The sequence below is a fragment of the Solanum stenotomum genome, chromosome 7 (genome assembly GCF_019186545.1).
Source record: "Solanum stenotomum isolate F172 chromosome 7, ASM1918654v1, whole genome shotgun sequence".
Lineage (NCBI taxonomy): Eukaryota > Viridiplantae > Streptophyta > Magnoliopsida > Solanales > Solanaceae > Solanum > Solanum stenotomum.
The window spans coordinates 4,244,370-4,257,311 of NC_064288.1; positions in this window are offsets into that span (position 1 = coordinate 4,244,370).

Sequence of the window (12,942 nt, forward strand, 5' to 3'; positions counted from 1 at the left end):
CAAACTGCAGAGGGTAGACAAATCAAAAAATTCTTTTGACAAAAGATAGACATAATAAACTGACCCTGCTAAGATTTTTTAACAACTTAATTTTTTTTAATATTTGTAGAAATGATAACTCCAAATGAGATTAATGTAGGCCATTTTTAGAAAGAAAAAAATTAAACAAAAATTTTTTTTGAAAAAAAATATGCACTACTACAAACAAACTAAAAAAGCTGACTAAAAAAATAATTAATGGCCTGAAGTTAATTTCTAATAAGAAGTTTTACTCATACTTTTATGTATATCGTAGTTTTTGTAATCATAAAGTCTCTAACTTTATATAATAATATTAGGGAAAAGGGTCACAAATACCCCTAAACTTTGGTTTATAGTTTGACTTTACCCTCACCGTTAAAATGAAGTTAATTTTACCCCTCCCGAAAATAATTTCACCAAAATTACCTCTCATTAGGCGGAATCCCCAAAATTGACCCATATTACCCGATTTTTTTAAAAAAAAAATCATATTCCCTATTTTTAACCCAATGCCCCGACCTGCCTTGACCCCTCTAGAGGATAACCCGTATAACCCAATGCCCTGTTACCCATTCTCTCTCTTTGAATAGATAATCTCCTTTACTCCATCAGAAGCTAAATCGAAGAATGATGAGTTGAAGAAAAGACAACCCAGGTTCTCCATCAGAATCTGTACTAATCATTGTTAAGGTATCGAATTAAATAAATCTTCTTTGATTATTGTCTTTCTATAACATTTAGTTGTTGATTACGAGTTAGGGTTTGTCTCCAAATTTTTAGCTCATTTGTTTGCCTTTTTACCAATATGTATTACGATCTGTTAGTTAGGGTTTGTGGGTATCTGTCTTTCTTACTCATTTGTTTGCCTTTTACCGATATATATTACGATCTGTTAGTTAGGGTTTGTGGGTATCTGTCTTTGAGTTATTTGTTTGACTTTTTACATCTAAAAATTAACAATTTGTTACTTTAGTTGTTGATTTACGAGTGTTGATGTTGTGGGTTAAGGTTTTTGAGTTATGGATTTACCTTTTTACATTTAAAATTTCACGATTTGTTAGGTATTTGTTTGCTTTTTTACGATTTAGGGTTTGTGGGTAGGTTTTAGGGTATTGTATGAATTTGGAGGAGGTGGTTTAGGTTTTGGAGATGTTATTGAATATGGGCTGATTTCCAGTCCCAATATTTTATTGAGAAATTCTTGATTGAATATGGTCCCTTTTTGATGTGGGGCTAATATTTTATTCATTCTTATTGAATGTGGTCCCTTTTTCTTCAAATTTCTTAGTTATTTGTTTGCTTTTTTACAGTTTGTTAATGTTTATTTTTATTGAATGTGGTCCATTGTTGTCTTTGTGTGCCTTTTAGGAGTTTTGTTAATGTTATTACTGCTTTTGGAAGTTGTTAATGTTGTCTTTGTGTGCCTTTTTAGGAGTTTTGTTAATGTTATTACTGCTTTGGAAGTTGTTAATGTTGTCTTTGTGTGCCTTTTTATGTGTTATGTTTTTCCCTTCTTAGTTATTTTGTCTCATTCATGCTTCTGGAAGTTGTTAATGTTGTTTCTTGTGTGCCTTATGTTGCCTAAAATGATTTTGGTTGATCTAGTATTTCACTATGGTGGGAATGGATAAGAGAGCCTAAATTGCTCTATGAGATGAAGCTTGTTCACAAATGGGAAGGTTATGATCCTGATCTCTTATCTTATATAGATATTACTAATGAGTATATTAATATATTAGGCTATGTGGGTGTGCAACATATAATAGTCTATGTCCCTTCTGGAAAATACTATGAAATAGAAGGTGATGAGGGGATTAGGACATTATTATCCTTTGTTAATGATAAACTTGATGTAATTAATTTATTTGTTGTTGAGGATAGTGAGTTAGATGTTGATGTTGAGAATATAACCAAAATGTTAGAGATTGTGGTAGTTATTGATGATGTATCTACTGATTGTACTTCTGATGATACTGAAAATAATAGTGATATTTCCAATGATAACTATGATTATAATTCTGAAGAATTGAAGGTTCTTGCACAAGAAAGGAGGAGGGTAATTGATGGTAGCTTGTGTGATTACAAGGATTTACACAAGTCAATGACATTTAAGGATATAACTGAAGCTAGTAGATACATTAGTTTGCATTCATTGGCAAATGGCTATAATTTAACCATTAAAAAGTGACACAAAAAGATTTAGGGTTGTTTGCAAAGAAAAGTGCTACTTTGTATGTCTAATTTTTGGTGAAAAGCATTATGCCGGTGTTAGAGTGAAAACATTGAAAGGAGAGCATAAATATGATGATCCATGTGGTAACTACAAGGTTAGTGCAACTACAATTGCTTTTTACTTTAAGGAGAAGTTGCAGGCTAATCCCAAATACAAGATAAAGAAAATGAGAGTTGATATGAAAACTACTTTCAACATTAATACTCATTTTGAAAAGTGTAAGAGAGCTAAAATAATGATTTTGGAGTACATGGAAGACAGTTTTTGTGATGATTATAAGAAACTTGTTGGTGTGCAAATGCTTTAAAAGAGAGTAATCTAGGAACAAATGTTATCCTTAAGGTTTCAAGAAATGCATTAAAAGATGGAAAAAGAAATTTTTTGAGGATGTACATGTGTTTTGAAGCATTGAAGAATGGATTTAAGAATGGGTTGAGACCTTTTATTTGCCTGTATGGTACATTTTTGAAGGGTAAAGCTAAATGTCAGCTGTTATGTGCTATTGGTCAAGACTCAATGAACCATTTCTATCATATTGCTTGGGCTATTGTGGACAAAGAGTGCAAGGCATCTTGGGTGTGATTCTTGGAATTGCTTCAGAAGTCTCTAAAAATCAATAGTGGAAAATGAATTACATTTATGTCTGATATGCAAAAGGTAAATTCTCATGTCTGTCACTTCTTTATTCATTCTTATTGTATCTTTATCTTATATATCTTTATTTGTTGTCTTATGTATTTTCATTTGTCTTGTATATATTTATGACTGATAAACATGGATTAATTGAAGCTGCTAAAAATATATTACCTAATGTTATACATAGATTTTGTGTGAGACACATTGATGTTAATTGGATGATCATTTGAAGACATTAGGTCAACTGTCTGAAGAAACAAAAGATCATTTGTTGTATTTTTCAATACAAACTTGGTGTAGAGTATTTTTTGACACTGTTTGCAAGAATAATAAGGTGGAAAACAATTTGGCCGAGTCATTTAACTCTTGGGTATTGAAAGCAAGACACAAGTCAATAATTGGTATGCTTGAGGATATAAGAATCAAAGTTATGATCAAGTTTGTCAAAAATGAAGATGAACCGATGACTTGAAACTATGATTGGAGTACTACAGCTATTGAAATGTACAATGAATTCTTGAAGATTGCTAATGTGTGAATTAAATTTCAATGGAGATGATGGATTTGAGGTAAGTGAAGGAAATGACAGATATATTGTCAATTTGGCAGCTAAAAAATGCACCTGTAGGGTATGGGATCTTACTGGAATACCATGTCCCCATTCAATCAAGGCTCTTCTTTACAAGAATCTTGATCCATTGGAAGAGATTCACTGGTGATACTCTAAGGAGGCATATCTTTTGACTTACCATTGTATGCTACAATTAGTGCATGGTCAAAAGTTCTGAAAAACTTGAAGCAGAACAAGCAATAAAACCACCTGAATTGGTAAACTTAGCTGGCAAACCTAGAATGAATAGGAAAAGAGATAAATATGAAGCACTTAAGAGATAAACTGAATGGGTTGCACCAAGAAGAGGGAGAAAAATGACATCTTCAAACTGTGGGATTCCTGGACACAATGCAAGAGGTTGTCATAAGGTAAACATTTCATTTGCTATGTAATCAGTTATTGTTATTGTAATTGTGTTTTTCTGTAATTGTGACTTTTCTGTTATTTTATCAGTTTATCTTGGAATTGTGATTTTTCTGTTATTTTATCAATTTAATCAGAATAGTGAAGAAGGCACTTCTAATACTGGACAGGTTAAGAGTAAGAAGCAAAAGGTAAAATCCATCTTTTTTTAGTTCTCATTTATTTTACAATGTCATGCTTCAGTTTTGTGTAATTCTCTCACTTCAATTTTGTGTAATTGTCTCACTTCTAATACTGTAATTATCTTACTTATTGCTATGTAATCCATCTTTTCAGATGAATCAAATGTTGAGTGAAAGCACCTCCAAGGCTAGACAGTTAAAGAGAAAAAAGCGAAAGGTAAGAAGGCTAAACAATTTTTTCTGGTATAGTCAGTATTGTGATATGTTAAAGAAGGAATATTTTCTTCTTAAGATGAATGAACAGTGTGACAAGGAAAAAAGGCAAACAAATGAGAGGCATAAGACATTAATTGATGAAGAAGATGTTGAGTATCCAATACCTACTCAAGATTGTGTAGGACTTACCCTTGACAGTTCTCCATTTGCTGCAACAGTGGAGGACTTTCCCTTGACAACTCCACAACCTACTCAATATTGTGCATCTGAAGATGAGGATTTTGGTCTTGATGTTGAGGATGACATGCAATGAAAGCCAAGAGATTTTTCAGAGTTGAAGTCTAGAATCCAACAAAAACAAAACAAGCACAACCAACTAGATCAAGCAGAATCAACTTTGATTGTGATGGTCTGACTATCCCAGAAGACTGCNGATGCTTTTTAAAATAAATAAACAAATAAACAACAACAATACCATACACCCCCCACACTCCCACTTTCCCACAATTCTCTACACTCCCTCACGTTCTCCTCAACTAAACAGCCCACTACCCACTCCTATACCCACTAGACTACTACTACAAATCTGCAAGAAAAAAAAACCCTATCCTATATATATAGGACACATATGTACAAAAGAGATCAAAAGGAGGACACACACATAAAAGGCACACATAGAGATATAAGCATTAATTAAAAAAGCAATACATATTGTACTTTCTCACATTGTGATTGAAGATCTGGAAATCTATTTTCGCGGTTTCAAGTTCGTGGCTCCTGATTATTTGTCCTTTCTTCTCATTAACTAATTTTCACAAGAGGTAACATTTATTTGTATTTTATTTTTTGCATAATTTTATGTCATTATTGTGCAAGAATTAATTTCAATATATTGAAGTTGTTCAGATTTCGTATGTGTTTAATCTGTTAATATTACTAATGTTGTGTACTAAAATATATTCGAACATGCTATATGACATGTGAATATTTCTTACATGCTTAAGAGTCCATTCCTCACTCTTTTTCCTTAATTAATTATCAAAGTTTTTATGTTTGTGTCTTACTAAGTTGAATGAATTCTTTGTTTGATCGTATTTAAAAAAGTATTAAGTCATGTTTATGCTATAATATGTGTGTTGTCTTGATATTTAGGGTTCTAACAAAAAATAATAATAATAAACTTGTTAGGATAAGGAGAAGGAAACAAATTGAATTAAAATAGATAAAAAAAAACAAAAAAAAAAACAAAAATGTACAGAATGTCTAAGAAAAATATAAACAAAAAAGGGGAACAAAACGTAAAAAAAAAAAAAAGATTTAAAACTAAATTTATTTTAAGGAAAAGAATAACATAAACATTTAATAGAAAGTCAAACAAATATTATAAAAAGAAAACATGAAAAACAAGAGAAAAAAAATTACTAAAGTATAAAAAAAAAGGAGGAAAAAACGCACAGATCTGAAAATAAAATAAAATATTCATATCATATAACACTCCTATTTTATATTGACAACCAACACATTCACGATCCTCTTCCTTTCTCATTATTATTTTCATATAAACACCATACATGTATCACACACACCTACAAAAATTTTGTGGGTATTCTAATTGAGCTTCGTTTAAGATTTTGCGATATTCAACTTTACCTTACCTTTCTATTTATTTATTTATGAAATTTGATGTAATTTTATGACAAGTTCTTATTATATTTTGTTTCATTCATGAATTTGATAGAAATGATTCATTTGTTAGTTGTTATATTTCTATTTCATGAATGAAGGTAGCTTTAATTGATGATTTTTATTTATTTATTTATTTTTATTTGTTAGTTGTGATCTCTTAAAAATGAACAGGTCATAACATTGTTCTTGTCTTGATTTAGATAATAATGATAAAGTAGGTATAGTTAGGCTAAAAAATAAATATATAAATAAATTATTGTTGTTTTATTTTATCAAACAAAAAATGAGATTTATTTTTTGCAATTCGGTATTGTTTTCTTTGATTAGAAAGTGTACACTTAATTTTGACATCAACTTTAAGAAATTGCAAAAAATAAAAACATATGTAAAATAATCAAAAAAAATTATTCTAGAAGTTTAGTATTTTACTTTTTTTTTTTTTTAGGAATACATATTTTCTTTGAATGTTAGATCAAACACTTAGATAAATTAAAAAATATTTGTTCCAATTAAGAATGTGGTTACACATCTTTTTTGAGATGTTAAAATAAACTCAATGATGCGGTGACGCACCTTGTCCACTAATATAATTAGTTTTATTAATTTAAGATAGTGACTTATAAAAATAAGGTTATTAAGTGTGATGCAAAGAAGACAGTTATGTCTCTAAAATGTCAAGATCGAGAATGCAGTTATGCATCCGGTTTAAGACTAATAAAATTCAACAATTAAAAAATAAGTGAACCATGACCTTAGACACAAATTATCCAAAAACATATTAAAATAAGTATAAGTCAATAAAAGCGACTGTGCTCGAACCACGGGACTCGAGGGATGCCTAATACCTTCCCCTCGGTCAACAGAATTCCTTACCCGAATTTCTAGTTCGTAGACCAAAACTAAAAGAGTCATTTCCTATTGATTAGGGATTCGAAAAGGTGACTTGGAACACCACAACTCAATTCCAAGTGGTGACTCTGAAACAAAAATAAAAATAATCCCTAAATCAATACTGTCACTTAAATTGGAAAAACCCTCGCCGCCTGGCGCGAAAAGGGGTGTGACAACAAACATAAAAATCATATTAGCGCTCTATAGCTACAATTTTGCTATTTGCACTCCATAACATCTGATTTATATAAATCGCAGGCAAGCATCTCGTTTGTATAAAAGTGCAGTGATTGTATATGTATATTAGTTAGATAATTGTATATATGTAATTACTATGTATATATATCAATGATTGTGTTTGTATATCTACATAAAATTTGAATTTGTATACAATTGAATCGAATTAAAATATTTGTATATAAAATCTCTCTCTCTCTTGTTTTAATACAACACAAATTATACATTGTAAATTGGATAATTTGTGTTTATATAAAGTGAGAAAGAGAGAAAGGCAAAATAGAACCAGGTAGGGAAAGATCTGTATTTGCANTCTGAAACTGGAAATATGTTGGAGAAATTAAGAAAGGAAAAGGTATGAAAGTTGGACAATTTAGTGACTTATTTTACAAGAGTGATGCTTAGTATACCATTGTGGTCTTTTAATCAAATGGATATGCAATCCAACTAGGAAAAGAAACAAGCAAAGGAGAATAGAACACTAATTGATGAAAAAGATGTTGAGGACTTTCCCTTGACATCTCCACAGCCTACTCAAGATTGTGCATTAGATGAAGATGAAGATTTTGGTCTTGATGTTGAGGATGACATGCCATGGAAGCCAAGATATTTTTCAGAGCTAAAGTCTAGAATCCAACAAAGATAGAAACAGGCACAACCTACAGGATCAAGAAGAATCAATTTTTTTTGGAGATGGTCCGAGTGTACCAAGTGACTTGTAAGCACTAAAGGGACTTACATGAAAGGGAAATGCATCTATTACTGAAAAAATGTTGGAGCAATCAAGAGTAAATAAAATTAAGACAAAAAAGGGTAATGGCAAGGCACAACAATGACAAGTTCAGTAATGAAGATAATATTTTGTTATTTTGTTGCATGTTTTTGAGATACTAATGTCATACACAAACATGTTTATGTGTTTAAAAGCTTTTTGTATTTGCACTAACTTTTTTTGGGGTATGTACTGAACTAACTTCTCTATGTTCAAATCAATTTTTTGTCAATATATATGAAGTGTTTATCGTGTTCATCAATATATATATATATATATATATGTAATGTTTAAAATCAGTTTCGTTCAATATCAAATTGTAATTTTGTTCATGTTCTGTAAATGTGTAAAAGAGAGATCATAATTAAATATTCAGATTTTGTAAATGTGCAATTTTGTTCAGATTCTGTAAATATATGAACATTACTTCAACTACTAAACATTACTTCATATTATATCAGTGCTTATGTCCTTCCATTACAACAACAAAATGAAGAACAAAAAGGGAACCAACATCACAAATACACTAACAACTGAATTCACTAAACACTAATAACTGATGCTGAAAGTAAACACTAACAAAGGAAGTCACTTAGTCGTTAATGCAACCAGAAATCATACAAAAAGAAAACATGAAATCATAACTTTGTACTTTATCTTGAGATATTTGTCTTCAAATGTCCTAACTTTTTCCACTTCCAAATCATTCGATGCCTCAAATGTAGCAATTGTTTCCGACAAATGACTTGCTTTTATCTTCAAATTTTCCACAGCAATCTTCCAGTTCTCCATTTCAATCTTCAAATTCTCCATTTCAATCTTCGAATTATCCATTTCCATCTTAACATCTTTCAACGACGACTCTAAATTACGTAGGTAATCTACTTCAGGAAAAGCTTGGTCTTTCCATTCTCAATATCCACATGAAGAAAACTGCCATAAGAATACTCGAAATCAATTCATACGAAGAAATACAAAATCAGTTCATACGAAGAAATACGAAATAAATTCACACGAAGAAATACGAAATCAGTTCAATAATAGGAATAAATCAATTCATATACTTACATCCGGATGAGTACATCAAAAAAATCTTCTTCCCGAATTAGATGTAGTACTCAAAATCAGTGTTTTGACCACCAAACCACAAGCACATTTTCTTTGTGACGAATAACTATTTTGTGACATTTTCTGAGAAGAAAAATCAAAGGTGAAAGAAAGAGAGATGCTGAAAGAACAATGGAGGAGAAGTTAATGAGTAAAGGGCATTGGGTTATACGGAAAATTTGAGAGAATGGGTAACAGGGCATTGGGTTGTACATGTTAACCGGGTTATCCTAGAGGGGACAGGGCATTGGGTTAAAAATAGGGAATAGTTTTTTTTTTTTAAATTCGGGTAATTTAGGTCAATTTTTGGGATTCCATCTAATGAGGAGTAATTTTGGTGAAATTAGTAACAAGAGGGGTAAAATTAACTTCATTTTAACGGTGAGGGTAAAGTCAAACAATAAACCAAAGTTGAGAGATATTTTTGACCCTTTATTACTAATATTTATATTACTCAAGATTATTTTAAATTAATAATTAATATGTTAGTGATTTATTTGTAATACAATTTGTTGGATAATGTTATATAAAATTTTATTTACAACATGATGATGTGAGTATTTAAATTCAAAAATTTTAAAGTATTTTCATATATAAAAAACTAAGAACAAAGTTTAACAGACGTTTTGACTTAAAATTTTAAGCACGATGCATATGGTAATCTAGATCCGGCTCCCCTCCATTACCCTTTCTCTCCACTTCATCAAGTGCACCTCTAAATAAGCGATATGTGTCTTATTTAAAGTTTAAAGGTCAAGATTATATTATATTAACAAATATCATAATCATAGTTAAGTCAACTAATTTTAGAAAACTACTCACTAGATTTGATAAAAAATACAATATATTTCATACAAAATTTAATTTCATCTTATATTTTTATATTTTAAATATTAAAGTTTATGATATTTAAGGTGAGAATCAACTAAATAATTTTTTGTACTAGTAAACTTTATTCTTGAAATATTATACTACGTTGAGAAACAAAAAAAGAGAAGAAGAATTATCAATGTTGAAAAAAACCCATAAAATAAAAGAACACGAAACAAAAATAAAAAATAAAAAGAAAAAAGGTTTTTAGAATTAAACGATATCAAAATTATTCCAAGGAGAAAATGTGGTTATTAAATTTTGTATGGAATATATTGTAATTTTTACCAAATTTAGAGAGTAGTTTTTTAGAAGGAAAAATTACACAAGTGAAGGTCTTTTATTTAATAATTACCACTTTTAAGTATACTTTTAATTTATTACCATTTTTGTCAACTTTTAGCAATACTGATTTAAAACAATTTTGTTCCTTTAAACTTAGCAAAAAGTGCTGTCATTCGCAACTTTTAGCAATACTGCCATTCAGCCAAATTGTTATATATGGTTAAAAGAATAATGTTGACATATGTCGTAATTATTTTTTAAAAAGTGTACACGCAAGTGATTTTCCCTTTTTAAAATAAGTTGACTTAACTATGGTTATGATATTTGTTAATATAATATAATTTTGACCTTTAAACTTTAAATAAGACATGTGCCACTTATCTAGAGGTGCACTTGACGAAATGGAAGGAAGGGGTAATGAAGGGGAGCCAGATCCTGGTAATCTCAATAGTAGATTTTTTTTTTTACAAATACTAGCCCAAAATAGAACAACATATGCATTCAATGAGAAACATGACAATGAAAATCTAAATTTAATGATATTATTCTAAATATTATGATATTTAACCTATATAAATCATACGAAAACAATTTTTTCATTACCAACGATTACGATTATTAATAACTAGTTGAAAACTATTTTAATTTGGTGAAGAACAAGCTGCATATTGACAATGGTTATTTTTTATAAACTATAATTAGTAGTAATAAAGGTGCCTCTAAAAGACGCAATATCATTAATTTGATGCAAGACCTAGCTAGTAATTTTTTTAAAAAAACAAATAATAATTATGTGCATTTTAATTTTTTTTTTAAAGAAGTTTATATAAATAATTAAATCACAAAAATAAATAAAAGAGAAATGTGATACCAAAAATTCATACAAAATAGGTCAGTTGATTTGTAATTTCCTCTCCATTTTTCCTATCTCAATTTTTTTTATTAAAAAAAGATATTCATATAAAATCAAATACTAATTAAATCTATAATTATTCTGTACCCCTAGTTATAATAATTATTCACAAGTATATGTTTGGAAAAATCACACCATATACACATTTAANTAATAATTATTCACAAGTATATATTTGCTTAGTTACGTAATTTATCTTAAATCTACTAACTGTATGATAATTCCAATTTCTAAAGGCCCATAGATTGGGTTATATCGAGGCCCATATTTATCTTTGACTTTCACTACTGTTGCTCCACTTTTAGGACAGATTACTGGCTGATCTACCAAAATTTTCTAATTGACATTTTATAAAATCAGAGCAACCAAATTAGGAATTTTAATTGAAAATATAGTTAACCCGAGTTATTGGATTAACAAATAACAATGTGAGAACAATCGATAAATTTAGATTTCAAGTGCCATTAATACCAACTTCATATAGGCCATAGCCACTCATTAAACTGAAAAGGGATTAACGATTAGTTGGTTAGGATCAAGCTAGCAGTGGTGGAGACAGAATTTTCATTAAGAGGTTTAAAAAAATAAGTAAACACGTTAATATTATTGACATATAAACAAATCGGGTCGGATATAAGTATATAGATAAAATTTAATTCTACATCAACACAACATAAAAAGTAGTAGCAGCAAGCTAAAATGTGATAAAACATAAGAAGTAGCAACAACAAGCTAAAATGTGATAAAACATAGGAAGTAGCAGCAACAAGCTAAAATGTGATAAAACATAGGAAGTAGCAGCAAGCTAAAATATGATAAAAAATACTCTGACTCAAACTCACGCAGCCGAGAAGATTTGATAGAATCTTGAACCCAGTTTATCACTAAACCAAGCCTTTAGCTTATGCTAAAGGAGTTCATTATTAAATATATACTCGCAAATCAATGAATTGATCATATATATATATATATAGTGTAATTTTCCAACGAAGGAGGTTCGAATGAACCCTCTGAGTTTCATGTAGCTCCGCCCATGCGATCAAGTGCTTATCATCATGCCAAAACTATAATCGATAGCAAATACATAACTTTATTACTTGACTAAGTCCATCAAGCAAGTGTCATGTTCGATCATGACTCCGACCCGAGCCATCCTAGCCTCTTGTGGGCTTTGCCATAGACAGGATGTTGGCATTATCCAACATTAACTTTAGAGCAAATATTTTGAATAACAAACATAAAAATCATATTAGCGCTCTATAGCTACAATTTTTTTTCCTATTTGCACTCCATAGCATATGATTTATATAAATCGCAGGCAGGCATCTCGTTTGTATAAAAGTGCAGTGATTGTATATGTATATCAGTTAAATAATTGTATATATGTAACTACTATGTATATGTATCAATGATTGTGTTTGTATATCTGCATAAAATTTGAATTTGTATACAATTGAATCGAATTAAAATATTTGTATATAAAATATCTCTCTCTCTCTTGTTTAATACAACACAAATTATACATTGTAATTTGGATAATTTGTGTTTGTATAAAGTGAGAAAGAGAGAAAGGCAAAATAGAACCAGGTAGGGGAAGATTTGTATTTGCATAATTATAAGTGTATAGGACGAAAATATATGTATTTATATTTGTATATACAGTTCTCTCTCGCTTTATACAAACACAAACACAATCTATACATTTGTGTTTGTATAAAGTCAGAGAGGCGAGCCAGAGAGAGGCGCGGGAGATTCCAAAGTGGCGAACAAGAATGGCAAAGTTTACTACGAATTAGAATTAAATAAAACTGTACTTATAACATTTATTATGAATTAATAATTGGCTATAATGCATAATTTCCCCCCAACTTTATCCTAAAACTGCCAAATGACTATATATATATATATATATATATA